Source organism: Melanerpes formicivorus, unplaced genomic scaffold (assembly GCF_026170545.1).
Source record: "Melanerpes formicivorus ecotype bairdi unplaced genomic scaffold, bMelFor1.0.p_v2 SCAF_115, whole genome shotgun sequence".
In the NCBI taxonomy this organism is placed as follows: Eukaryota; Metazoa; Chordata; class Aves; order Piciformes; family Picidae; genus Melanerpes; species Melanerpes formicivorus.
The window spans coordinates 101,862-129,246 of record NW_027142467.1 but is presented as its reverse complement, the minus strand read 5'-3'; the positions used below and the strand labels follow the sequence as shown (position 1 = coordinate 129,246).

General features: G+C 62.7%; 1 protein-coding gene across 1 annotated transcript in view; it reads right to left on the bottom strand.

Annotated features, from left to right (window-relative positions):
• Positions 1 to 26,404, bottom strand: part of DLGAP4 (DLG associated protein 4) — a 138,961-nt gene extending 112,557 nt beyond the window's left edge. Inside the window, exon 1 of the mRNA XM_068167346.1 lies at positions 26,273 to 26,404. The gene's annotated coding sequence lies outside the window, so the exon portion shown is untranslated. The remainder of the gene's footprint in view (positions 1 to 26,272) is intronic.
• Between the last annotated feature and the right edge of the window lie 981 nt (positions 26,405 to 27,385).

Sequence of the window (27,385 nt, the reverse complement as noted above, 5' to 3'; positions counted from 1 at the left end):
GGGCCAGGCTCTGCTCACTGTGCCCTGGGACAGGACAAGAGGCAAGGGATGGAAGCTGCAGCACAGGAGGTTCCAGCTCAGCATGAGGAGGAACTTCCTGACTGTGAGGCTCCCAGAGCCCTGGAGCAGGCTGCCCAGAGAGGTTGTGGAGTCTCCTGCTCTGGAGCCTTCCCAGCCCTGTCTGGATGTGTTCCTGTGTGCCCTGTGCTGGATTCTGTGCTCCTGCTCTGGCAGGGGTTGGGCTGGAAGCTCTCCAGAGGTCCCTTCCCACCCCCAGCACCCTGTGAGCTGTGACCTTTCTGGCTGATGGGAGGTCCCCACTGGACACCAGGTTCCTCCAGGAGGTCACTCTGTGACCCACAGGTGGCCACAGTGGCACACTGGGAAAGGTGGCAGGAGGCAGGCTGTGGAGCAGGCAGGCAGGGCCTGGCAGCAGGGCTGAGGGGCAGCCTTGGCAGGCATGATTCAGTTAGCTTTGGATTGGATGTGGGAGAGAGCAGCAACAGCTGGAGATGAAATTGAATCTCCTGGGCAGGAGATGAAGGCAATGGAATGTAGCTGCTGAGGGAATGAAGTTAGCCTCTGTCAGGCACTTGTCACTGCTCCAGCCTGGCTGTGCCATGCCCTGCAGGGAGGGGAGATGCCAAGGGGCTTTCCTCCCTGCCCATTCTCATGCCACAGCCAAGTGTCCAAAGAAGAGGACAAGAGGGAGCAAAGCCACCCTGCCCAGGGGCACCCAGGCTGCATGGAAGTACTGCTGGGAGCCTAAGCACAAACCACAGCCCAGAGGCCTCTTGCACTCACAGAGTGCTCTGGGCTGGAAGGGAGCTCCACAGCTCACCCAGTCCCAGCCCTGCCCCCAGCAGGGACATCCTCCCCTGGAGCAGGCTGCCCAGAGCCCTCTCCAGCCTCACCTGGAATAGCTCCAGGCATGGAGCCTCAACCACCTGCCTGGGCAGCCTGCTGCAGTGTTCCAGCAGCCTCCTGGGGCAGAACTTGTTCCTCACATCCAAGCTCAATCTGCTCTGCTCTGCTCTGAAGCCATTGCCCCTGGGCCTGTCCCTGCAGGCCTTTGGGAGCAGTCTCTCTGCAGCCTTCCTGGAACCCCTTCAGGCACTGGAAGGTTGCTCTAAGGTCTCCCTGGAGCCTTCTCCTCTCCAGGCTGAACACCCCCAGCTCCCTCAGCCTGTCCTCACAGCAGAGCTGCTCCAACCCCCTGAGCATTGAGGTGTTTTCCAACCTTATTGAGTCTATGATCATTTTCATGGCCTGCTCTGGAGCCTCTCCATCAGTATCACAGTCTCACAGTCTCACAATATAACTAAGGTAGGAAGAGACCTCGAGGATCATGGAGTCCAACCTATCACCACAGCCCACATGACTAGACCATGGCTCCAAGTGCCACATCCAATCCCCTCTTGAACACCTCCAGGCACAGGGACTCCACCACCTCCCTGGGCAGCACATCCCAATGGCTAACAACTCTCTCTGGGAAGAACTTTCTCCTCACCTCCAGCCTAAACCTCCCCTGGCACAGCTTGAGACTGTGTCCTCTTGTTCTGCTGCTGGCTGCCTGGGAGAAGAGCCCAACCCCCACCTGGCTACAACCTCCCTGCAGGGAGTTGCAGAGAGCAAGAAGGTCTCCCCTGAGCCTCCTCTTCTCCAGGCTAAGCAACCCCAGCTCCCTCAGCCTCTCCTCACAGGGCTGTGCCCCAGACCCCTCCCCAGCTTTGTTGCCCTTCTCTGGACACCTTCCAGCAGCTCAACCTCTTTCCTAACCTGAGGAGCCCAGAGCTGGACACAGGACTGCAGGTGTGGCCTGAGCAGTGCTGAGCACAGGGCAGGATGAGCTCCCTGCTCCTGCTGGCCACACTCTTCCTGCTGCAGGCCAGGATGCCCTTGGCCTTCTTGGCCCCCTGGGCACACTGCTGGCTCATGTTCAGGCAGCTGTCAATCAGCACCCCCAGGTCCCTCTCTGCCTGGCTGCTCTCAGCCACTCTGCCCCCAGCCTGTAGCTCTGCCTGGGGTTGCTGTGGCCAAAGTGCAGCACCTGGCACTGGGACTTGTTGAATGCCATCCTGTTGGGCTCTGCCCATCTGCCCAGCCTGGCCAGGTCCCTCTGCAGAGCCCTTCTGCCCTCTGACTGACCAACTCCTGCCCCCAGCTTGCTGTCAGCTGCACATTTGCTGCTGACTGACTCAATGCCCTCCTCCAGATCATCACTGAAGATGTTAAAGAGCACAGGGCCCAGCACTGCTCCCTGGGGCACAGCACTGGGGCCTGGCTGCCAGCTGGCTGTGGCACCATTCACCACCACTCTCTGGGCTCAGCCTCCAGCCACTTCCTAACCCAGCTCAGAGTTGCTGCTGTCCCAGCCAGGGGCTGACAGCTTGGCCAGGAGCTTGCTGTGGGGGATGGTGGCAAAGGCCTTGCTGCAGCCCAGGCAGACTCCATCCACAGCCTGCCCCACAGCCACCAGGCAGTGCCCTGGGCATGGAAGGAGCTCAGGTTGGTCAGGCAGGACCTGCCCTTCCTAACCCCATGCTGGCTGGGCCTGAGCCCTTGGCCATCCTTCAGGTGCAGTGATTGCCCCCAGGATAATCTGCTCCATCACTTTCCCTGGCACTGAGCTCAGGCTGCCAGGCCTGGAGCTTCCAGGTTCCTCCATCTGACCCTTCCTGTGGATGGGGACCACATTGGCAGCTTCCAGTCACCTGGGACCTCTCTGGTGAGCCAGGACTGGAGGAAGAGGATGGAGAGTGGCTTCAGATGGAGAGCCCCATTCAGATCCTGGAAGGCTACAGGAAGGTCTCCTGGGAGCCTTCTCCTCTCCAGCCTGCACACCCCCAGCTCCCTCAGGCTGCATCCATGGCAGTGCAGCTCCAGCCCTTCCCAGTGTTAGCTTACAGGTCACTGCAGATGTGCAAATGCTGACCCTGGGTAGATCACAGAGCTGGCAGGGCTGGAAGGGAGCTCAAGGCTCATCCAGTCCCAACCCCCTGCCATGGGCAGGGACACCTCACACCACAGCAGGCTGCTCCCAGCCACCTCCAGCCTGGCCTTCAAAGCCTCCAGGGCTGGCTGGCTGTGTCCCTGCCCCTTGTCCCTCCCTGCCTCCCAGACCTGAGCTGCTTTTCCCTATCACATTTTGCTGCTTCTTTAAAACAGGGGGGGGAAAAAAACCCACCAAGGGGGAAAAAAAAGGGAAAGGAAAGGGGGGGAACCACAACCCCAAAGCAAAGCCAAGCAAAGCTCTTTCCCTGTGTGCTGTTGCCATGTGCAAGCCCACACAAACCCCAGGAGCAGAGCGGCCACCCCTGCGCCGCAGGCAGCGACTGCAGAGCGGCTGCCACACAGCAGCAGCCTCCAAACACAGGCAGGGAAGCACAGCCCTGCCTCCAGCCCTCCCAGCCACATGACTTGCAGCCTGATTATAGTCAGAGCAGCACAAGGGGTTTGCAGAGTGTGCCTTCAACCCACCACCCACAGAGGAGAAGCAGCACAGAGTGCCAGGGGCTGGGAGGCAGCTCCAGAGCTCACCCAGCCCAAGCCCCCTGCCAGAGCAGAGCACCCAGGGCAGGGCACACAGGAACACAGCCAGGGGGGGTTGGAATCTCTCCAGAGAGGGAGACTCCACAGCCCCCCTGGGCAGCCTGCTCCAGGCCTCTCTCACCCTCACAGGCAAAAACTTCTTCCTCCTGTGCCCATGGCACTTCCTCTGCCTCAGCTCCCACCACTGCCCCTTGGGCTGGCATTGGGCATCCCCCAGCAGAGCCTGGCTCCAGCCTCTGGGCATCACCCTGCACAGCTTTAGCCCCAGCCATGAGCTCACCCTCAGGCTCCTCTGCCCCAAGCTGAAGAGCCCCAGGCAGCCTCCACTGGTTTCTTCCTTATGCTGAAGAAGTTCCTGCACCAACTGAAATGGGGCAGATTCTGCCCTCCAGATCTGAGCAGCCACTTGGTAAAGAGCCTCCTGATGGAAGGAACCCCTCAGGCTTGGAGCCTTACCCTGAGGAGCTCGTGGAGCAGAGCCTCCAGGAGCGTGCAGTTAACATCTGCCAGCCACAGAAGCACAGAAGGGGCTGGGTGGGAAGGCAGCTCCAAAGCTCATCCAGCCCAGGCCCCTGCAGGCAGCAGGGACATCCTCCACTGGATCAGACTGCCCACAGCCCTCTCCAGCCTCACCTTGAGTACCTCACCAGTGCAGACCAGGGGGTGTGCTGCTGGGAAGCAGCTCCCAAGAGCTGGGAGTGCTGGTGGGCAGCAAGGTCTGCATGGGGCAGCAATGTGCCCTGGGGTCCAAGAGAGCCAAGGGCATCCTGGGGGGCAGCAAGAAGCTGGGGAGGTTCTGCTGCCCCTCTGCTCTGCCCTGCTGAGAGCACTGCTGCAATCCTGTGCCCCGTGCTGGGCTCCCCAGCTCAGGAGGGACAGGGATCTGCTGGGGCTGGGAGGGTGAGTGGGGGGATGAGCATCTCCCCTGTGGAGGCAGAGAGGGGCAGTGGGAGGGCTGGGGCTGTTAAATCTGGAGAGAAGGCTGAGAGGGATCTGATCACTGTCTGTCAATAGCTGAGGGCTGGGGGGCAGGGGGAAGGGGCCAGGCTCTTTTCATTGGCACCTGGTAACAGGACAAGGAATAACAGACATGAGCTGGAACCCAGGAGCCACCACCTCAACATGAGGAGAGCATTCCTTACTGTGAGGCTGCTGGAGCCTGGAGCAGGCTGCCCAGAGGGGTTGTGGAGTCTCTGGAGGCTTTCCAGCCCCACCTGGCTGTGCTCTGTGTGCCCTGCCCTGGGTGATGCTGCTCTGGCAGGGGGCTTGGAGTGGATGATTTCTTCCAACCCTCCCATTCAGTGATTTCCAGGGATGGAGCCTCAACCACCTCCCTGGGCAGCCTGCTGCAGGGTTCCAGCAGCCTCCTGGGGCAGAACTTGTTCCTCACATCCAAGCTCAATCTGCTCTGAAGCCATTACCCCTGGTGCTGTCCCTGCAGGCCTTTGGGAACAGTCCCTCTGCAGCCTTCTTGTAGCCCCTTCAGGTACTGGAAGGTTGCTCTAAGGTCTCCCTGGAGCCTTCTCCTCTCCAGGCTGAACACCCCCAGCTCCCTCAGCCTGTCCTTGTAGCAGAGCTGCTCCAACCCTCTGAGCATTTTCCTGGCCCTCCTCTGCACTCTCTCCATCAGCTCCAGGCCCTTCTGTGTTGGAGCCCCCACAGCTGGCCCCAGCCCTGCAGGTGAGGTCTGAGCAGAGCAGAGCAGAGGGGCAGGATCCTCTCTCCCCAGCTCTGGCCACACTGCTCTGGCTGCAGCCCAGGCTGCCCTTGGCCTCCTGTGCTGCAGTCTCTCCCTGCCTGCTCCTGGGCAGCTTCTCCCCCACCAGCACCCCCAAGGCCTTCTCCTCAGGGCTGCTTCCATCTCCTCCTCCCCCAGGCTGTACTGGCAGTGAGGATTGCTCTGGCCCAGGTGCAGGACCTTGCTCTGTTGAACCTCAGGAGGTTCCCCTGCTCCCACCTCTGCAGCCTGTCCAGGTGCCTCTGGATGCCCTCCTGTCCCTCTGGCACATGGACAGCACCACTCAGCCTGGTGCCATCTGCACACTGCTGCTGCTGCCTTGACCCCACTGCTGCTCCCTGCTGAAGTGCCCCTGACTCACAGCAGTGCCTCACTCATCAGGAGCAGACCCATGCCCATCACTGCCTCAGCTGACACCAAGGTCATTCAGAGCTAGACTAACACCTTCCCCATCTGCCTTTAGGTGGTGGTCTCTCTACATCTCCTGCCTAGAGCTGAGACCATGACCCAGCAGCTCCTCTGCTGTGCAGCACCCACGGTGCAGACCCCTGGCAGGATCCTGACCAAGCTGAGAGACCTGCAGGGATGCTCAGCTCAGGCAGGAAGTGCTCTGCTCACTGCTGTGCCCCTGCCTCACTGCCTTCACCTTCCTTATTTCCTGCCACAGAGCTGCAGGCCTTGCCTGGGCCCTGGGCTAGCCTGACCTCATCACTGCCACAGGAGAAAGTGCCAAGGCAGCACAGGAGGGCATTTGGCTTCCCCGGCCTGGCTGCTGCCAGCCCCTGCCACAACACTGCTTTGCCAGGGGTGCAGGTGGGGCCATCACAGCCCCAGAGCAGAGCAGGCCTGGGGGGCTGGCAGCTTCCTCACCCACATGCACACATCCCTCAGTGGGGAGCTTCCACCATGGCAAGCCTGGAGCCAGCAGCACTGAGGGAGCCTCACCTCAAGCACCCAGGGCTGGCAGAGGCCAATGTCCTTCCCCCAGGGGGGTGCCACTTGCTGTGTGACCCTGGGCCAGTCTCAGCTACCCACAGTGTGCCTCAGCTTCCCTTTTCCCTGCTGAAGTGGCCTGCAGCAGGGCTGCCCAGCTCCCCTCACTCAGGCTACCATGGCCTTGGGAGCCCTGAGCTGGGAGGTGCTGCTGGAGTGCTTGCTCTATTTTGTGTGCTGCTCAACAACAGCCTTAGGCTGCCCTCACTTCCAGCAGCCAGGGAAGCAGGAGAACAGTTCAGAGCCTGGCCAAGGCAGACAATTTATAGCCTGATGCTAAAAAGGACACCAGTGACAGAATGGAGCCAGCAGGGCAGGCATCACTCCTCATTTACTGCTGCTGGATCTGCTCTAACAAAGCAGAGGATAAAGAGGGCTGCAGACATCAGAACCTTTCCCCAGGCCATCCTCAGACACCTCTGGTTTTATGACTCAGGAGGTTCCCCATACTGTCCTTGCTCTCCAGCCTAAGCAGAGCTCCCTTGGGGATGACAGAAAGCCAGGGGCAGGAGATGCAGCTGGGGCAGGAGCTGCAGTTAGGGCAGCAGCTGGGTCAGGAGGAGCTGCATTTGGGGTAGGAGCAGAGGTTGGGGCAGGAGCTGCAGCTGGGGCAGGAGCAGAGGTTGGGGCAGGAGCTGCAGCTGAGGCAGGAGCAGAGGTTGGGGCAGGAGCTGCAGCTGGGGCAGGAGCAGAGGTTGGGGCAGGAGCTGCAGCTGGGGCAGGAGCAGAGGTTGGGGCAGGAGCAGAGGTTGGAGCAGGAGCTGCAGCTGGGGCAGGAGCAGAGGTTGGGGCAGGAGCTGCAGCTGGGGCAGGAGCTGCAGCTGGGGCAGGAGCAGAGGTTGGGGCAGGAGCTGCAGCTGGGGCAGGAGCTGCAGCTGAGGCAGGAGCAGAGGTTGGGGCAGGAGCTGCAGCTGGGGCAGGAGCAGAGGTTGGAGCAGGAGCTGCAGCTGGGGCAGGAGCAGAGGTTGGAGCAGGAGCTGCAGCTGGGGCAGGAGCTGCAGCTTGGGCAGGAGCAGAGGTTGGAGCAGGAGCTGCAGCTGGGGCAGGAGCAGAGGTTGGAGCAGGAGCTGCAGCTGGGGCAGGAGCAGAGGTTGGGGCAGGAGCTGCAGCTGGGGCAGGAGCAGAGGTTGGAGCAGGAGCTGCAGCTTGGGCAGGAGCAGAGGTTGGAGCAGGAGCTGCAGTTGGGGCAGGAGCAGAGGTTGGAGCAGGAGCTGCAGTTGGGGCAGGAGCAGAGGTTGGAGCAGGAGCTGCAGCTGGGGCAGGAGCAGAGGTTGGGGCAGGAGCTGCAGCTGGGGCAGGAGCAGAGGTTGGAGCAGCAGCTGCAGCTGGGGCAGGAGCAGAGGTTGGGGCAGGAGCTGCAGCTGGGGCAAGAGCAGAGGTTGGGGCAGGAGCTGCAGCTGGGGCAGGAGCAGAGGTTGGGGCAGGAGCTGCAGCTGGGACAGGAGCAGAGGTTGGAGCAGGAGCTGCAGCTGGGGCAGGAGCAGAGGTTGGAGCAGGAGCAGAGGCTGGAGCAGGAGCAGAGGTTGGGGCAGGAGCAGAGGTTGGGGCAGGAGCTGCAGCTGGGGCAGGAGCCCAGATCCTGCTGCCTGAAGGAAGCTGGCTCCACTCAGCAGGTTTCCCCCAGGGCTGTTTAAAGGCCACAGCTGATGGAGTGAAGGCTTTCAAAAGCTGCTGTGGCAGGTGAAAGCTGCACCTGTGGGAGCCTGGGGGGTGTCCAGAGAAGGGCAACAAAGCTGGGGAGGGGTCTGGAGTACAGCCCTGTGAGGAGAGGCTGAGGGAGCTGGGGTTGCTTAGCCTGGAGAAGAGGAGGCTCAGGGGAGACCTTCTTGCTCTCTGCAACTCCCTGCAGGGAGGTTGGAGCCAGGTGGGGGTTGGGCTCTTCTGCCAGGCAGCCAGCAGCAGAACAAGAGGACACAGTCTCAAGGTGTGCCAGGGGAGGTTCAGGCTGGAGGTGAGGGGAAAGTTCTTCCCAGCAAGAGAGATTGGCCCTGGGGATGTGCTGCCCAGGGAGGTGGTGGAGTCCCCATCCCTGGAGGTGTTTAGGCAGAGCCTGGCTGAGGCCCTTGGTGCCATGGCTGAGTTGATCAGATGGTGCTGGGGGAGAGGTTGGACTGAATGATCTCTGAGCTCTATTCCAACCTCATTGATTCTATGATAGGACTGGGGGGGATGGAGCAGAACTAGAAGTGGGGAGATTGAGCTTGGATGTTAGGAAGAAGTTGTTCCCCAGGAGGGTGGTGAGAGCCTGGCACAGGCTGCCCAGGGAGGTGGTGGAAGCCTCCTGCCTGGAGGTGTTTGCAGCCAGGCTGGAGGTGGCTGTGAGCAACCTGCTGTGGTGTGAGGTGTCCCTGCCCATGGCAGGGGGTTGGGGCTGGCTGAGCCTTGAGCTCCCTTCCAGCCCTGCCAGCTCTGGGGTTCTATGATTCTATGACTGAGAGGCTGGAGGGTGTCCAGCAAAGAGAAAAGCTCAACCTAGGTGGTGAAGGGCATGGAACACAGGGCTGGAGAGCTGCAGCTGAGGGTCCTGGGCTTGGTTAGTCTGGAGAAGAGGAGGCTGAGGGGAGACCTCGTTGCTCCCTACACACCTCAGATGAGGCTGCAGTGAGCTGGGGCTGGGCTCTGCTCACATGCAGCAAGTGACAGGAAATGGCCTCAAGTGGTGCCAGGGTAGGTCCAGGTTGGAAAGATGGCTTCATAGAAAGGGTCATCTACAGGGGGGAGGTGGAGTCCCCTTCCCTGGAGGTGTTTCAGAGCTGCCTGGATGTGGTGCTGAGGGTCAGGGGTTAGTGGCAGTGGCTCAGCAGCAGTGGTGGCTTTGGAAGCTCTGGGTGAATGCAAGGACCCAGTGACCTCAGAGGTCTGTTCCAGCCTCAGCAGTTCCAGGGTCCTGTGGCTCTAAGTGCTCAGTGCAGAGGTGCAGGCAGCAGGCAGCACGTCTGAGCTGGGCCAGGGGGGCCCAGAACAGCTGCAGCCAGCAGTGGGTCGTGGCAGGAGCTGCACCTTCCTGCAGCCTTTGTCACCCTCGGCTCCTCCTGTGGAGCGGTGCAGAGCTGTGTGCCCACGGCCCTGCAGCGTGGGGGCAGAGCTTGCACCCAGCTGAGGCCCTGCAGTCCTCCCTCCCCCCGGCCCGGGCAGAGGCAGGGCTCAGGTCCCACCTCCTGCCCTGGCACCGAGAGGGCTCTGTTCATTCCCTGCACTGCTTTCCTTCCCTCGCTCTCGCCGTGGCTGCAGGGCCCTCAGCCACCCAGGCACCGACAACAGCATCCCCTGCCCCCTGCCCCCTGCCCCCAGCCCCCTGCCCCCTGCCCGGCCCCGGGCTGCCCGGAGAGCCTGGGCAGAGCTGAGCCTGGGGGAGCTGAACCTGGGCAGAGCTGAGCCTGGGGGAGCTGAGCCTGGGCAGAGCTGAGCCTGGGCAGAGCTGAGCCTGGGGGAGCTGAGCTGGGGGAGCTGAGCCTGGGGGAGCTGAGCCTGGGCAGAGCTGAGCCTGGGGGAGCTGAGCCTGGGCAGAGCTGAGCCTGGGCAGAGCTGAGCCTGGGCAGAGCTGAGCCTGGGGGAGCTGAGCCTGGGGGAGCTGAGCCTGGGCAGAGCTGAGCCTGGGGGAGCTGAGCCTGGGCAGAGCTGAGCCTGGGGGAGCTGAGCCTGGGCAGAGCTGAGCCTGGGGGAGCTGAGCCTGGGGGAGCTGAGCCTGGGCAGAGCTGAGCCTGGGGGAGCTGAGCCTGGGGGAGCTGAGCCTGGGCAGAGCTGAGCCTGGGGGAGCTGAGCCTGGGGGAGCTGAGCCTGGGCAGAGCTGAGCCTGGGCAGAGCTGAGCCTGGGGGAGCTGAGTCTGGGCAGAGCTGAGCCTGGGGGAGCTGAGCCTGGGCAGAGCTGAGCCTGGGGGAGCTGAGCCTGGGCAGAGCTGAGCCTGGGGGAGCTGAGCCTGGGCAGAGCTGAGCCTGGGGGAGCTGAGCCTGGGGGAGCTGAGCCTGGGGGAGCTGAGCCTGGGCAGAGCTGAGCCTGGGCAGAGCTGAGCCGCAGGCAGAGCTGAGCCTGGGGGAGCTGAGCCTGGGGGAGCTGAGCCTGGGCAGAGCTGAGCCTGGCCAGAGCTGAGCCGCAGGCAGAGCTGAGCCTGGGGGAGCTGAGCCTGGGCAGAGCTGAGCCTGGGGGAGCTGAGCCTGGGGGAGCTGAGCCTGGGGGAGCTGAGCCTGGGCAGAGCTGAGCCTGGCCAGAGCTGAGCCGCAGGCAGAGCTGAGCCTGGGGGAGCTGAGCCGCAGGCAGAGCTGAGTCTGGGGGAGCTGAGTCTGGGCAGAGCTGAGCCTGGGGGAGCTGAGTCTGGGCAGAGCTGAGCCTGGGGGAGCTGAGCCTGGGCAGAGCTGAGCCTGGGGGAGCTGAGCCTGGGCAGAGCTGAGCCTGGGCAGAGCTGAGTCTGGGCAGAGCTGAGCCTGGGGGAGCTGAGTCTGGGCAGAGCTGAGCCTGGGGGAGCTGAGCCTGGGCAGAGCTGAGCCTGGGGGAGCTGAGCCTGGGCAGAGCTGAGCCTGGGCAGCTGAGCCTGGGGGAGCTGAGCCTGGGGGAGCTGAGCCGCAGGCAGAGCTGAGCCTGGGGGAGCTGAGCCTGGGGGAGCTGAGCCTGGGCAGAGCTGAGCCTGGGGGAGCTGAGCCTGGGCAGAGCTGAGCCTGGGGGAGCTGAGCCTGGGGGAGCTGAGCCTGGGCAGAGCTGAGCCTGGGGGAGCTGAGCCGCAGGCAGAGCTGAGCCTGGGCAGAGCTGAGCCTGGGGGAGCTGAGTCTGGGCAGAGCTGAGCCTGGGGGAGCTGAGCCTGGGCAGAGCTGAGTCTGGGCAGAGCTGAGCCTGGGGGAGCTGAGTCTGGGCAGAGCTGAGCCTGGGCAGAGCTGAGCCTGGGGGAGCTGAGTCTGGGCAGAGCTGAGCCTGGGGGAGCTGAGTCTGGGCAGAGCTGAGCCTGGGGGAGCTGAGTCTGGGCAGAGCTGAGCCTGGGGGAGCTGAGCCTGGGCAGAGCTGAGCCTGGGGGAGCTGAGTCTGGGCAGAGCTGAGCCTGGGGGAGCTGAGCCTGGGCAGAGCTGAGCCTGGGCAGAGATGAGCCTGGGGGAGCTGAGCCTGGGCAGAGCTGAGCCTGGGCAGAGCTGAGCCTGGGGGAGCTGAGCCTGGGCAGAGCTGAACCTGGGGGAGCTGAGCCTGGGGGAGCTGAGCCTGGGCAGAGCTGAGCCTGGGGGAGCTGAGCCTGGGCAGAGCTGAGCCTGGGCAGAGCTGAGCCGGGGGGAGCTGAGCCTGGGGGAGCTGAGCCTGGGCAGAGCTGAGCCTGGGCAGAGCTGAGCCTGGGGGAGCTGAGCCTGGGCAGAGCTGAGCCTGGGGGAGCTGAGTCTGGGCAGAGCTGAGCCTGGGGGAGCTGAGCCTGGGGGAGCTGAGCCTGGGCGGAGCTGAGCCTGGGGGAGCTGAGCCTGGGGGAGCTGAGCCTGGGCAGAGCTGAGCCTGGGGGAGCTGAGCCTGGGGGAGCTGAGCCTGGGCAGAGCTGAGCCTGGGCAGAGCTGAGCCGGGGGGAGCTGAGCCTGGGCAGAGCTGAGCCTGGGGGAGCTGAGCCGCGCCAGGCTCCCGCAGCGCTGCGGCCGGGGAGGGAGCGTTCCGAGGTCTCATTAGATCACTGCAAACCTCCCGCACGGCCCTGTCGCCCCCCGCGGGGACATCAGGCCGTGCCTGGGCTGCTGTCTGATTGTGATCTGCATAATTCACCGTAATCCTGCGGGCTGACTCAGGCAGTGGGGCTGGGGGCACAGCTCGCTGCGTTTGATCCCCGGCTCCAGCGCTGCTAACGAAGCTAATGGCAGCGGCGGCGGCGGCGGCGGCAGCAACAGCAGCAGCAGCAGCGACAGCAGCAGCAGCAGCAGCAGCAATAGCAATGTGCCCAGGAGGCTCAGATAAAGCACTAATCCCACCATATGCTTCCAACCCACTCTGCTCTGCTCCCCCCCATCCCCTTTTACAGCACTGGGGGAGGCCAAAACTGGCGTGAAGGAAGAAAGGAGAAGGGAGGAAGCCTTGCCCCGGCCATAGGTCACCTCCTGTGCTCACAGCTCCCTGCAGCTCTTGGGCAGGGCCTGGGGGGACCCAGGTGGGAATTTGGATTCTGGGTAAAGGGGAATCATAGAATCAGAGAAATGGTTTGGGTTGGAAGGGACCTCCAAGGGTCATCTGCTCTGACCTCCCAGCAGTCAGCAGGGACATCCTCCACTAGATCAGGCTGCCCAGGGCCTCATCCAGCCTCACCTTGAATATCTCCAGGGAAGGAACAGCTCCTGGTCACAGACATGGTAGCCAGTCCCATTTCCCGGTGCAGTCCACCTAAGCCAACCAAACTGCTGAGCTAGGCTGACACCAGGCCTTGAGTGTGTGCAGCATCTCAGCAGCACTCTCCTCCAAGCATCCTCTCCTCCAAGCATCCTCTCCTCCAAGCATCCTCTCCTCCAAGCCTCCTCTCCTCCCAGCCTCCTCTCCTCCCAGCCTCCTCTCCTCCCAGCCTCCTCTCCTCCAAGCCTCCTCTCCTCCAAACATCCTCTCCTCCAAACATCCTTTCCTCCAAGCATCCTCTCCTCCAAGCATCCTCTCCTCCAAGCATCCTCTCCAGCTGGCACTGCCCCTTGCTGTCCACCAGTGCTGCAGGGCAGCCCCATGCTCCCCTCAGCAGCCCCAGCTGGTCTCCACCTGACTGAGGGACCAAGAGGCAGCTGCAGGAAGGGGGAAAACACAGGATGGAAGGAGCCACAGTCACCTAAGTAGGGGGATGGAGATGTGTCTGCAGGGTGGAGCTGTGCCTTCCAGCCATCCTCAGTGCCCAACACAGGTGCCCCACAAGGGAGGTGTGAGTGGCACCCTCCTTCCTGGCAGGTTTCAGCTGTGGGCAGCTGGAGATGGACCTCAGTGCAGCTGTGCACAGCACCCAGCAGAGCGCAGGGCAGCGCTGCCGTGCCTGGCACTGCTGCCAGCCTGCTGGGGCAGCCCCTCACAGCAGGGGCTGGTGTCTGAGGGGACAGAGAAGATGAAGACTACCCCAAATGCCTCTCCATGGCCTGTCCCTCCTGGGCTGGCTGGGAGAAGGCAGGACTGTTCTCAGGTTTCTGGAGAGCTTGGGCCAGTCCTGGGCTCCTCAGGTCAGGAAAGAGGTTGAGCTGCTGGAAGGTGTCCAGAGAAGGGCAACAAAGCTGGGGAGGGGTCTGGGGCACAGCCCTGTGAGGAGAGGCTGAGGGAGCTGGGGTTACTTAGCCTGGAGAAGAGGAGGCTCAGGGGAGACCTTCTTGCTCTCTGCAACTCCCTGCAGGGAGGTTGGAGCCAGGTGGGGGTTGGGCTCTTCTCCCAGGCAGCCAGCAGCAGAACAAGAGGACACAGTCTCAAGCTGTGCCAGGGGAAGTTCAGGCTGGAGGTGAGGAGAAAGTTCTTCCCAGCACGAGAGATTGGCCCTGGGGATGTGCTGCCCAGGGAGGTGGTGGAGTCCCTGTGCCTGGAGGTGTTTAGGCAGAGCCTGGCTGAGGCCCTTGGTGCCATGGCTGTGCTGATCAGATGGTGCTGGGGGAGAGCTTGGACTGGATGATCCTGAAGGTCTTTTCCAACCTGGCTAATTCTCTTCTGTTCTAAAGGACAAGGCAGGCTGTTGTTAGTGAGCAAGGGGAAAGAGGCTCTCTTGTCTCCTGGGAGGCTGGCAGGATGATCTCCAAACGTCCTCAGCTCCTTCTGCCTTTGTGCACACAGCTACCACCCACCTGGGAGAGGCTGTGGGGCAGCAGCCGGAGGCTCCAGCGAGCAGGAGCGGCACAGCCGGCGGCCCCCAGCCCTTGCAGCCCACCCTGGGCACAAACCCTGCCCTTGCTGCCCAGGATCTGCCAGTGGGGGGGGGAAAGTGCTGTGCAGAGTAAAGGTAAAGGCAGTGGGAGCCCAGCTGAGCTGTGCTGGGCTCAGGCTGGGGCTCTGCCAGGGGGTGCCAAATGGATTCCCAAGCAGTGTGGAAATGTCACGGCGCCGGTCGGAAGGAGCTGGGTACAGGCTCCCTCTGAAATAGAACCAAGCATATGGGAGGAGGATGATTAGATTGCTTCCAAGCTGCCAAACCTCTTTGCTGCAGCTAAAATCCTTCCCCAGCATGTCCCAGCCCCCAGTGTTTCTGAGCACACCAGCCTGTGCTGAGGCTTTCCCCACCGACAGTTGTGCTCCAAGCAAGGAAACGCAGCCCTCCGGCCAGGGCCCAGCTGGGAGGGCTTCTGCCTCCCCCCTCCACGCCAGAGCAGCTCCTACCCTGTGCTCCTGTGGCCCTACCCAGGGCAGGCAGATGCCTGCTTCTCCCTCTGGCAAAAAGCAACCATCTCAGAGCCTCTCCTTTCCTCCCTCTTCTGCAGCACAGCACCTGCCTGTCCAGGGCACAACCTCCCAGGCAGGAGACATTCCCCTGCCAGAGGCTGCTTGGTGTCCCCCGAATTCCTCCCCCACTGCCCTGAGCCACCACAGCCTGGGCTGCATCCAGGAGAAGGTGGTCAGAGAAGGAGAGAGAGGATCTTGCTCCTCTGCTCTGCTCTGCTCAGACCTCACCTGGAGCTCTGCATCAAGCTCTGGAGCCCTCAGCACAGGAAGGACCTGGAGCTGATGGAGATGCTCCAGAGGAGGCCACAAAGGTCATAGAATCAATAAGGTTGGAAAAGACCTCAAGGATCATCAAGTCCAAGCTGTCACCCAACAGCTCCTGACAACTAAACCATGGCTCCAAGAGCCACATCCAATCCCCTCCTGAACACTTCCAGGGATGGGGACTCCACCACCTCCCTGGGCAGTACATCCCAAGGGCCAACAACTCTCTCTGAGAAGAACTCGTCTCAGAGGGCTGGAGCAGCTCTGCTATGGGGACAGGCTGAGGGAGCTGGAGAAGGGAAAGCTCCAGGGAGACCTTAGAGCTGCCTGCCAGCACCTGAAGGGGTTACAAGAAGGCTGCAGAGGGACTGTTCCCAAAGGCCTGCAGGGACAGGCCCAGGGGCAATGGCTTCAGAGCAGATTGAGCTTGGATGTGAGGAACAAGTTCTGCCCCAGGAGGCTGCTGGAACACTGCAGCAGGCTGCCCAGGGAGGTGGTTGAGGCTCCATCCCTGGAGCTATTCCAGGTGAGGCTGGAGAGGGCTCTGGGCAGCCTGCTCCAGGGGAGGATGTCCCTGCTGGGGGCAGGGCTGGGACTGGGTGAGCTGTGGAGCTCCCTTCCAGCCCAGAGCACTCTGTGCTTCTATGGTTCTATGATCCTCAGCTGCCCCCTTGCCAGCTGCCCCAGAAACCCACCAGCCCCAGTTCAGAGGCACAAAAGGAAGTCAGGAGCCATTGGTAAAGCAAGAGCAGAGCTGTGAGAGCCCAGCTAGCTCCTGAAGACAACCCCTGGCCCCCACTGCCCAGGGACAGGATCCAAGCCTCATGCTGAGCTGGGTACCAAGGCAAAGAGGGTGGGAGGAGAGATGGGGATGTGCTCTGGGGCTCCCTAGGCAGTGTCACAGAAGTGATGCTTGTCCCACCTGGGCTCAGGGGCACCTGGAGCTGAGAAACCACAGCACTCCCCTTGCAGATCATGCCCAGGCTCCCCTCCATCTGCTGGCAAGCCATGGAAGCCACCCCAGGCCACCTTTCCCAGGCTGGAGGCCAGGCCAGCAGCCCAAAGTGCAGAGCAGCAGCACCGAAGGCATGGCCCTGGCGTCCCTTAGGCCTTTCCTGCCCCAGGGAGGGCCTGAGGAGGGCACAGAGCTGCTCTGTGCCTGGCAGGGGAGGTCCTTCTCTCTGCAGGCACTGCTGGGGTTTCCCTGGGGAGAGGACAGCCTTCCCAGGAGACAACAGAGCCCTGTGGGCATCCAAACCTGGGGCTGGTTGAATTTCTGCCAGCCCAGTCCGAGGGACAGCCGAGACCAAGCACACACAATATCCACCCCCACCCCCCCCCCCCCAGCTGCCTCCAGCAGCCAGCCCCATTTGCCCCAGGAAGAAGGGAAAGTGCTCCCAGCCCTGAGGGCACCAGGAGCAGTTTCCTCTCTTCTGCTGTGGGACTGCCCTGAGGCAGCCCTGAGCCCTCCATGCCACTCTCTGCTGCCCCATTGCCAAAGCAGCTCCCCCCTTGCTCTGCTAACACACCTGCTGGGTCACAGGCACAAACCCTTCCCTGTCTCACCTCTACCTCTGCCTCCTCTGTGGTGCTTTTTGTGGCCTCCAGGAGAGGCCCAAAGTGAGGCCAGCAGCCCTGTCCCTGCTCAGCAGATTGGGCAGATCCAGCATGTTGCAAGGAGAGGCTGAGGGAGCTGGGGTTGCTTAGCCTGGAGAAGAGGAGGCTCAGGGGAGAGCTTCTTGCTCTCTGCAACTCCCTGCAGGGAGGTTGTACCAGGTGGGGGTTGGGCTCTTCTCCCAGGCCCCCAGCACCAGAACAAGAGGACACAGTCTCAGGCTGCACCAGGGGAGGTTCAGGCTGGAGGTTAGGAGGAAGTTCTACACAGAGAGAGTGATTGCCCATTGGGATGTGCTGCCCAGGGAGGTGGTGGAGTCACCATCCCTGGAGGTGTTCAGGAGGAGACTTGGTAGGGTGCTTGGTGCCATGGGTTAGTTGATGAGGTGGTGTTGGATGATAGGTTGGACACCATGATCTTGAGGGTCTCTTCCAACCTTGTCCTATTCTATTCTATTCTATTCTATTCTATTCTATTCTATTCTATTCTATTCTATTCTATTCTATTCTATTCTATTCTATTCTATTCCATTCCATTCCATTCCATTCCATTCCATTCCATTCCATTCCACTCCATTCCATCTACAAGGCAGCAAAGCCCCAAGGCAGCCCAGAGGCACAGCACCATCTCCCCCCCTGTCCCTGGGCACCGCGCAGGGCACACCGCCTCAGAGGGCCCCAGCAGGAGTGTCCTAAGGCCAGGTGGGCAGGCTGAGAGTCCCTGAGCCAGGAGGTGCCCTGGAGCAGGCTGTGAGGCAGCAGAGCCCGGAGGGCAGGGGCAGGAGGGCTGCTGAGCCCAAGGAGCCGGAGCCGAGCGGCACAGCTGCTGCCAGCTCCGCTCGCAGCCCACACGCTGCCGAGCTGTGGGTGGGAGGCTGCTCTCTGCATTGCAAATCCCTTCTTATTCGAGTGCTGCAGTGCTGCTTGGGAGGAAAACAACCACTCTGGAGAGAGAGCAAAGGGCTCCAGAGCAGCACCAGCACCTTCTGCTGCCCGAGGCAGGGCCCGGAGCCGGCCCCGGGCGAGCCTGGCTGCGTAGATGAGGCTAAAGCTTCCCTCGCAGGCAGCCTGCCTGGGAGCAGCAACCAGCCAGCCCCAGCTCCCTCTGCTTGCTTCTGGCACAGACAGCCCTGGCTGAGCTCTCCCTCCAAGCCAGTGAAGCGGGAGGAGAAGGCAAAGGGAGGAAGGCTTCCAGGCCTGGGGAGGCTGCTGGTGGAGGAACAGGAGCCCTGAGAAGCGATGGAGGCAGAGAGCTGCCGGAGCAGGGCTGCAGCCCCGCTGCTGCATGGGCCAGGGAGCTTTGGGGGGTGCTGGGGACATGCAGAGGCACTGGCAGTGTGCAGCAGTGTCCCCTGCTCTCTGTACACAGTGTCCCCCTGCTCTCTCTGTACAGCAGTGTCCCCCTGTTCTCTCTGCACACAGTGTCCCCCTGCTCTCTGCACACAGTGTCCCCCTGCTCTCTGTACACAGTGTCCCCCTGCTCTCTGCACACAGTGTCCCCCTGCTCTCTCTGTACACAGTGTCCCCCTGTTCTCTCTGCACACAGTGTCCCCCTGCTCTCTGCACACAGTGTCCCCCTGCTCTCTGTACACAGTGTCCCCCTGCTCTCTGCACACAGTGTCCCCCTGCTCTCTCTGTACACAGTGCCCCCCTGTTCTCTCTGCACACAGTGTCCCCCTGCTCTCTGCACACAGTGTCCCCCTGCTCTCTGTACAGCAGTGTCCCCCTGCTCTCTGTACACAGTGCCCCCCTGTTCTCTCTGCACACAGTGTCCCCCTGCTCTCTGCACACAGTGTCCCCCTGCTCTCTGCACACAGTGTCCCCCTGCTCTCTCTGTACACAGTGTCCCCCTGCTCTCTCTGTACACAGTGCCCCCCTGTTCTCTCTGCACACAGTGTCCCCCTGCTCTCTCTGCACACAGTGTCCCCCTGCTCTCTCTGTACAGCAGTGTCCCCCTGCTCTCTGCACACAGTGTCCCCCTGCTCTCTCTGCACACAGTGTCCCCCTGCTCTCTCTGTACACAGTGCCCCCCTGTTCTCTCTGCACACAGTGTCCCCCTGCTCTCTCTGCACACAGTGTCCCCCTGCTCTCTGTACACAGTGTCCCCCTGCTCTCTGCACACAGTGTCCCCCTGCTCTCTGTACACAGTGCCCCCCTGTTCTCTCTGCACACAGTGTCCCCCTGCTCTCTCTGTACACAGTGTCCCCCTGCTCTCTGCACACAGTGTCCCCCTGCTCTCTGTACACAGTGCCCCCCTGTTCTCTCTGCACACAGTGTCCCCCTGCTCTCTGCACACAGTGTCCCCCTGCTCTCTCTGTACACAGTGTCCCCCTGCTCTCTCTGTACACAGTGCCCCCCTGTTCTCTCTGCACACAGTGTCCCCCTGCTCTCTCTGCACACAGTGTCCCCCTGCTCTCTCTGTACAGCAGTGTCCCCCTGCTCTCTGCACAGTGTCCCCCTGTTCTCTCTGCACACAGTGTCCCCCTGCTCTCTCTGTACAGCAGTGTCCCCCTGCTCTCTGCACACAGTGTCCCCCTGCTCTCTGTACAGCAGTGTCCCCCTGCTCTCTGCACACAGTGTCCCCCTGCTCTCTCTGTACAGCAGTGTCCCCCTGCTCTCTGTACAGAGTGTCCCCCTGCTCTCTGTACAGAGTGTCCCCCTGCTCTCTCTGTACAGCAGTGTCCCCCTGCTCTCTGCACACAGTGTCCCCCTGCTCTCTCTGCACACAGTGTCCCCCTGCTCTCTCTGCACACAGTGTCCCCCTGCTCTCTCTGTACACAGTGTCCCCCTGTTCTCTCTGTACACAGTGCCCCCCTGCTCTCTGTACACAGTGTCCCCCTGCTCTCTCTGTACAGCAGTGTCCCCCTGCTCTCTGCACACAGTGTCCCCCTGTTCTCTCTGTACACAGTGCCCCCCTGCTCTCTGTACACAGTGCCCCCCTGCTCTCTGTACACAGTGTCCCCCTGCTCTCTCTGTACAGCAGTGTCCCCCTGCTCTCTGCACACAGTGTCCCCCTGTTCTCTCTGTACACAGTGCCCCCCTGCTCTCTGTACACAGTGTCCCCCTGCTCTGTGCACGCAGTGTCCCCCTGCTCTCTGTACAGAGTGTCCCCTGCTCTGTGCACAGCAGTGTCCTCCCTGTTCTCTCTCTGCAGTGGTGTCCTCCTGCTCTCTCTGTACACAGTGTCCCCTGCTCTGTGCAGCTGGAATTCAGGAGCTGTGCAGGGAGCTTTCTATGGGGAGAGCCCACCTGAACCAGGGAGCCTCTCATGTGGATGGTTACCTGCTTCTGAAACTCAGGATTTGTCCTCTGAGCCCTTGGAACCCCAGCAAGGGGAGATGGAGTGAGAGAGGTGGTCTGAGGAAGGCTAGAGACAGAAGATGTCTGCACTCTTGTTCCTGTCCACTTGTTCCTCGTGGGACTGTCCATGCTGATGAGAGCTCAGGAGGAGCAAGGGAGGAAGAAACCAAGGAGACCCTCAGGAGAATGCGCAGCAACCCCCAGCAGCAGGGAGACAGAGCCAGGGTGGGGACCTGGGCGTGGATTCCATGCCCCATGGCTCCAGGGGCAAGTATGGGGTCAGGCAGTGCCAGGTCCACATGTCCTGAGCCATGCCAGCCCTGCAGGTCTGACTCTGCAGTCCCACCCTGCCCTCCCCAGCATCCTCCTGCCCTCCCCAGCATCCTCCTGCCCACCACAGCATCCTCCTGCCCACCACAGCATCCTCCTGCCCACCACAGCATCCTGCTGCTCACCACAGCATCCTCCTGCCCTCCCCAGCATCCTCCTGCTCACCCCAGCATCCTCCTGCCCACCACAGCATCCTCCTGCTCACCACAGCATCCTCCTGCTCACCCCAGCATCCTCCTGCCCTCCTCAGCATCCTCCTGCCCTCCTCAGCATCCTCCTGCCCACCACAGCATCCTCCTGCTCACCACAGCATCCTCCTGCTCACCCCAGCATCCTCCTGCCCTCCTCAGCATCCTCCTGCCCTCCTCAGCATCCTCCTGCCCACCACAGCATCCTCCTGCTCACCACAGCATCCTCCTGCCCTCCCCAGCATCCTCCTGCTCACCACAGCATCCTCCTGCCCTCCTCAGCATCCTCCTGCCCTCCTCAGCATCCTCCTGCCCACCACAGCATCCTCCTGCTCACCACAGCATCCTCCTGCCCTCCCCAGCATCCTCCTGCCCTCCCCAGCATCCTCCTGCCCTCCCCAGCATCCTCCTGCCCACCACAGCATCCTCCTGCCCACCACAGCATCCTCCTGCCCTCCCCAGCATCCTCCTGCCCACCACAGCATCCTCCTGCCCTCCCCAGCATCCTCCTGCCCACCACAGCATCCTCCTGCCCACCACAGCATCCTCCTGCTCACCACAGCATCCTCCTGCCCTCCCCAGCATCCTCCTGCCCACCCCAGCATCCTCCTGCCCTCCCCAGCATCCTCCTGCCCACCACAGCATCCTCCTGCTCACCACAGCATCCTCCTGCTCACCCCAGCATCCTCCTGCCCTCCCCAGCATCCTCCTGCTCACCACAGCATCCTCCTGCCCTCCCCAGCATCCCCCTGCTCACCACAGCATCCTCCTGCTCACCACAGCATCCTCCTGCTCACCACAGCATCCTCCTGTTCACCACAGCATCCTCCTGCTCACCACAGCATCCTCCTGCCCTCCCCAGCATCCTCCTGCTCATCACAGCATCCTCCTGTCCTCCTCAGCATCCTCCTGGTCACCTCTCTGAATTTACTCAGTGTAAACCTTTTAGAACAAGGAATCCATCCATCCATCCATCTGTCCACCTGCCCCTCTGTCCCTCCAGAGTTCTCTCTTCCCACACACAGCCCAGATCCATCACCTGGCTGGGTTGCTGTTTCCCAAGGGACAGAGCCAGGCAGCTCCCAGGGTCTCCAAGTGTTAGCTCCAGTGTGTGCCTGTGGGGGGTTCTCCACAGGGCAGAAGGTGCAAGCCAGAAGATCAGAGAATCACAGAATGGTCAGGGCTGGAAGGGAGCTCAAGGCTCAGCCAGCCCCAAGCCCCTGCCATGGGCAGGGACACCTCACACCACAGCAGGTTGCTCACAGCCACCTCCAGCCTGGCTGCAAACACCTCCAGGCAGGAGGCTTCCACCACCTCCCTGGGCAGCCTGTGCCAGGCTCTCACCACCCTCCTGGGGAGCAACTTCTTCCTCACAACCAAGCTCAATCTCCCCTCCTCCAGCTTGGATCCATCCCCCCCAGTCCTATCCCTCCCTGACACCCCAGGAGTCCCTTCCCTTTCTTGTCTCACCAAGCACAGCCTCTCAGTGCCCCTGCTGCAGAGGTCAGGGCTGTGCCCAGTGGCCTCTCCTGGCCTAAGGACACTCTCCCCTCTGCAGACCCATGGGGACTGTGACCATTGGCTCTCAGCTTTTCCTCCCCAGGTCAGACCCCAAGCTTTGCCTCAGCCATCCTCTGGGCAGGAACATCCAAGCCCATCTGATTTCACTTCCTTCTGGTCCTTCCCCTGTTCTTGGCACTAGGGTGTGGGAGCTTCCTGGAGCTCAGCTCTCAGCAGGCAGTGCTCAGTTGGTGCTCTTTGTGCATGAGCTGCTGAGGAGGGAGGCTGGCAGGAGGGAAGAGCTTGTGGCTGTGCATGCCCTGGGTCCTCCATCCAGCCCAGGTGCCTCACAGGAGCACAGCCCACCCCTCCATCCAGCCATGAGCTCCAGCCTCACCCCCAGATCTCCCTGAGACCTCTGCCCCACTTGCCAGGGCCTCAGTGGCGGGGAGAAACCTCCCTGGGTGGCAGCCAGCAGAGAACCACACAGCTTCTGCCTCAATGAGCCCAGAGGGCTACAAAGAGACTCTGCTGCTGCCCACAGGCTGGGCAGAAAGCTCAGCTGGCCTAAAAAGCCTGATGGAGGTCCCTGGGGCAGTTCAGAGAGGGAGGTCAGTAGCTGCTGTGGTGACAAGGCCAGGGGCTGTGAGGGTCAGGAGCTCTCCAGCAGCCTCTCTTGGGACTTTTTACTCCTTATTTACTTCTGAGCAGCATCAGGGCCAGGACAGGGAACCCACAGCAGCCTCTGCACTCTCTGCACCCCCCTGGGGTCCCCCAGGTGCTTCCAAGGCTCCAAGGCTGTGAAGGAAAAGCCTCTGCCATGCTCTTGCTGTTTATGTGATCTCCTCACCATCCTCCCCCTTTGGGAGGCTGCCCCCAGGCTGTTGGAATGGTTGGGTTTGGCTGAGCTGCTGCTGGGAGCAGAGTCACCTCCTGGGCTGTGACAGGAGATCTCTCCTGCCCTTTCCTCCTCCCTGCCTCTTCACCACCTCTCCAGTGCCTGCTGCTTTCAGACAAGACCCTTCACAGTGGACCTCAGCAGCTGTGACAATGCTGCTGGATTCCAGGCCCTGCCCTTGGCCCTGCCTGGGGCAGAAACACAACTCCCTGTGTGCCTGAGGGCTGCAGCTCTTCCCTGCACCAGCCTCTGCTCCAGCTCCCTGGAGGGGGGCCAGGCATCTGTACCTTCTTGCCCATCTAGCCCCCAGCAGGAGTCAGGGACCTCGGGGGAGCAGCAGGAGTCAGGGACGTGGGGAGCAGCAGGAGTCAGGGACGTGGGGAGCAGCAGGAGTCAGGGATTGGGGGAGCAGCAGGAGTCAGGGACCTGGGGAGCAGCAGGAGTCAGGGACTGGGGGGAGCAGCAGGAGTCAGGGACCTGGGGGAGCAGCAGGAGTCAGGGATTGGGGGAGCAGCAGGAGTCAGGGACTGGGGGAGCAGCAGGAGTCAGGGACCTGGGGGAGCAGCAGGAGTCAGGGATTGGGGGAGCAGCAGGAGTCAGGGATTGGGGGAGCAGCAGGAGTCAGGGACCTGGGGGAGCAGCAGGAGTCAGGGACCTGGGGAGCAGCAGGAGTCAGGGACCTGGGGAGCAGCAGGAGTCAGGGATTGGGGGAGCAGCAGGAGTCAGGGACTGGGGGAGCAGCAGGAGTCAGGGATTGGGGGAGCAGCAGGAGTCAGGGATTGGGGGAGCAGCAGGAGTCAGGGATTGGGGGAGCAGCAGGAGTCAGGGACTGGGGGAGCAGCAGGAGTCAGGGATTGGGGGAGCAGCAGGAGTCAGGGACCTTGGGGGAGCAGCAGGAGTCAGGGATTGGGGGAGCAGCAGGAGTCAGGGACTGGGGGAGCAGCAGGAGTCAGGGATTGGGGGAGCAGCAGGAGTCAGGGACCTGGGGGAGCAGCAGGAGTCAGGGATTGGGGGAGCAGCAGGAGTCAGGGACTGGGGGAGCAGCAGGAGTCAGGGATTGGGGGAGCAGCAGGAGTCAGGGACCTTGGGGGAGCAGCAGGAGTCAGGGATTGGGGGAGCAGCAGGAGTCAGGGACTGGGGGAGCAGCAGGAGTCAGGGACCTTGGGGGAGCAGCAGGAGTCAGGGACTGGGGGAGCAGCAGGAGTCAGGGATTGGGGGAGCAGCAGGAGTCAGGGATTGGGGGAGCAGCAGGAGTCAGGGACCTGGGGAGCAGCAGGAGTCAGGGATTGGGGGAGCAGCAGGAGTCAGGGACCTGGGGGAGCAGCAGGAGTCAGGGACCTGGGGAGCAGCAGGAGTCAGGGACTGGGGGGAGCAGCAGGAGTCAGGGACCTGGGGAGCAGCAGGAGTCAGGGATTGGGGGAGCAGCAGGAGTCAGGGACTGGGGGAGCAGCAGGAGTCAGGGATTGGGGGAGCAGCAGGAGTCAGGGATTGGGGGAGCAGCAGGAGTCAGGGATTGGGGGAGCAGCAGGAGTCAGGGACTGGGGGAGCAGCAGGAGTCAGGGATTGGGGGAGCAGCAGGAGTCAGGGACCTTGGGGGAGCAGCAGGAGTCAGGGATTGGGGGAGCAGCAGGAGTCAGGGACTGGGGGAGCAGCAGGAGTCAGGGATTGGGGGAGCAGCAGGAGTCAGGGACCTGGGGGAGCAGCAGGAGTCAGGGATTGGGGGAGCAGCAGGAGTCAGGGACTGGGGGAGCAGCAGGAGTCAGGGATTGGGGGAGCAGCAGGAGTCAGGGACCTTGGGGGAGCAGCAGGAGTCAGGGATTGGGGGAGCAGCAGGAGTCAGGGACTGGGGGAGCAGCAGGAGTCAGGGACCTTGGGGGAGCAGCAGGAGTCAGGGACTGGGGGAGCAGCAGGAGTCAGGGATTGGGGGAGCAGCAGGAGTCAGGGATTGGGGGAGCAGCAGGAGTCAGGGACCTGGGGAGCAGCAGGAGTCAGGGATTGGGGGAGCAGCAGGAGTCAGGGACCTGGGGGAGCAGCAGGAGTCAGGGACCTGGGGAGCAGCAGGAGTCAGGGACTGGGGGGAGCAGCAGGAGTCAGGGACCTGGGGGAGCAGCAGGAGTCAGGGATTGGGGGAGCAGCAGGAGTCAGGGACTGGGGGAGCAGCAGGAGTCAGGGACCTGGGGGAGCAGCAGGAGTCAGGGATTGGGGGAGCAGCAGGAGTCAGGGATTGGGGGAGCAGCAGGAGTCAGGGACCTGGGGGAGCAGCAGGAGTCAGGGACCTGGGGAGCAGCAGGAGTCAGGGACCTGGGGAGCAGCAGGAGTCAGGGATTGGGGGAGCAGCAGGAGTCAGGGACTGGGGGAGCAGCAGGAGTCAGGGATTGGGGGAGCAGCAGGAGTCAGGGACCTGGGGGAGCAGCAGGAGTCAGGGATTGGGGGAGCAGCAGGAGTCAGGGACTGGGGGAGCAGCAGGAGTCAGGGATTGGGGGAGCAGCAGGAGTCAGGGACCTTGGGGGAGCAGCAGGAGTCAGGGATTGGGGGAGCAGCAGGAGTCAGGGACTGGGGGAGCAGCAGGAGTCAGGGACCTTGGGGGAGCAGCAGGAGTCAGGGACTGGGGGAGCAGCAGGAGTCAGGGATTGGGGGAGCAGCAGGAGTCAGGGACCTGGGGAGCAGCAGGAGTCAGGGATTGGGGGAGCAGCAGGAGTCAGGGACCTGGGGGAGCAGCAGGAGTCAGGGATTGGGGGAGCAGCAGGAGTCAGGGACCAGGGGAGCAGCAGGAGTCAGGGACTGGGGAGCAGCAGGAGTCAGGGATTGGGGGAGCAGCAGGAGTCAGGGACCAGGGGAGCAGCAGGAGTCAGGGACTGGGGAGCAGCAGGAGTCAGGGATTGGGGGAGCAGCAGGAGTCAGGGACCAGGGGAGCAGCAGGAGTCAGGGATTGGGGGAGCAGCAGGAGTCAGGGACCGGGGGAGCAGCAGGAGTCAGGGACTGGGGGAGCAGCAGGAGTCAGGGACTTGGGGAGCAGGAGTCAGGGACTGGGGGAGCAGCAGGAGTCAGGGACTGGGGGAGCAGCAGGAGTCAGGGACCTGGGGAGCAGCAGGAGTCAGGGATTGGGGGAGCAGCAGGTGTGTAGCTGAACTCATGGTCAGAGGCTCACACCAAGCAGGCAGCCCATGGTGGGAGGCAGCCCCCAGCCCCCCCTGCCTGTATGGCTGCAGATGCCTCCTGGCTCTGCTTGCCCCTTGGCTTGTGGCTGCTCTGGGCTCCACGAGGGCACAGCAGGAGCCTGGGTGCCCCTGTGCTGTGGCATTGCTCCAGCCACTGCCCAGCACCACAGCCACCAGCTGGAGCAGAGACCCCCCCCAGCTCTGCCTGCCCCCCAGCCACCCCCTGCCCCAGGCACCTCCTACCGGCTCCCCTCTGCCCCCCGACAGCCCCCAGCTCTACCCCTCCCCCTTTTGCTCTGCCCAGGCCCTCTTCTGCCCTCCCAGGGCAGCAACAGCTGCAGAGAGGAGCCCCCTGCCTGCCAGCCCGCAGCCCCCCGCTGGGGGGCGCCCTGCCCGCGGTGCACTCACAGTCCAGCTGCTCCCCGAGGCGGCTCCTGGCAGGGTGCTGCTGTCATTCACAGGCTGGGGCACGCTGCTGCTCCATGGGCTGGGGTGGTCAGAGCCAGGCAGCAGCTCTGTGACCCTGCTCAGCAGGCTCCTGGGGCTGGGGAGGACAGAGATGGGGGTGAGGCCAGGGAGGCAGGGGACAGCTCCAGCCCCTTCCCCACCCGGTAAGATTCAGCCTCCTTTGCTCTTGCCCCCACCCTAGGTCCCTTCAGGCCCACCCAGGTGCCCAGGAAGGGATCCAGCAGAGATGCTCCTGCTGCAGAGGTCACCCAGACCCTGCTGGGGTCAGAGCAGAGCCATGCCCAGCAGCTCCCACTGGCATTCCCCTCCACCAGCCCCCCGGGGCTCCCCATGTGCCCCTGCTGCTCTGGGTGCCCACCAGGACTGGCAGAGCCCTGCCAGGGCATGCAGAGAGGCACAGCCTCAGCCCTGCAGCAGAGGCAGAGGCAGAGAAGGGCTGTGGCAGGGCTGCAAGCCCAGGCCTCCCTCCTCCAGCCCTGCTGCAAAGCGTGGCCATGGGCTCCTGAGCCCAGCAGCAGCAAGCAGCCCCCCAGGAGTGGCTGCAGGTCACACTGCTGAGGGCACAGCCTCAGATGGCCTCAGCCCCTCCTTAGGGCCCTGTGGAAACAGACACCACTGCTGCCCTGGCTCCAGGGGCTCCACAGCTCTCAGAGACCAAAGACCAAGCTACAGCCTGCTGAGGGTGCCCAGGCAGGGCCCCAGGCTCCAGCATGGTGAGGAGAGCAGAGCAGAGCTAACCAGGCTGGAAAAGAGCTCAGAGATCACCCAGTCCAACCTCTCCCCCAGCACCATCTGATCAACTACACCATGGCACCAAGGGCCTCAGCCAGGCTCTGCCTAAACACCTCCAGGGATGGGGACTCCACCACCTCCCTGGGCAGCACATCCCCAGGGCCAATCTCTCTTGCTGGGAAGAACTTTCTCCTCATCTCCAGCCTGAACCTCCCCTGGCACAGCTTGAGACTGTGTCCTCTTGTTCTGCTGCTGGCTGCCAGGGAGCAGAGCCCAACCCCCACCTGGCTCCAACCTCCCTGCAGGGAGTTGCAGAGAGCA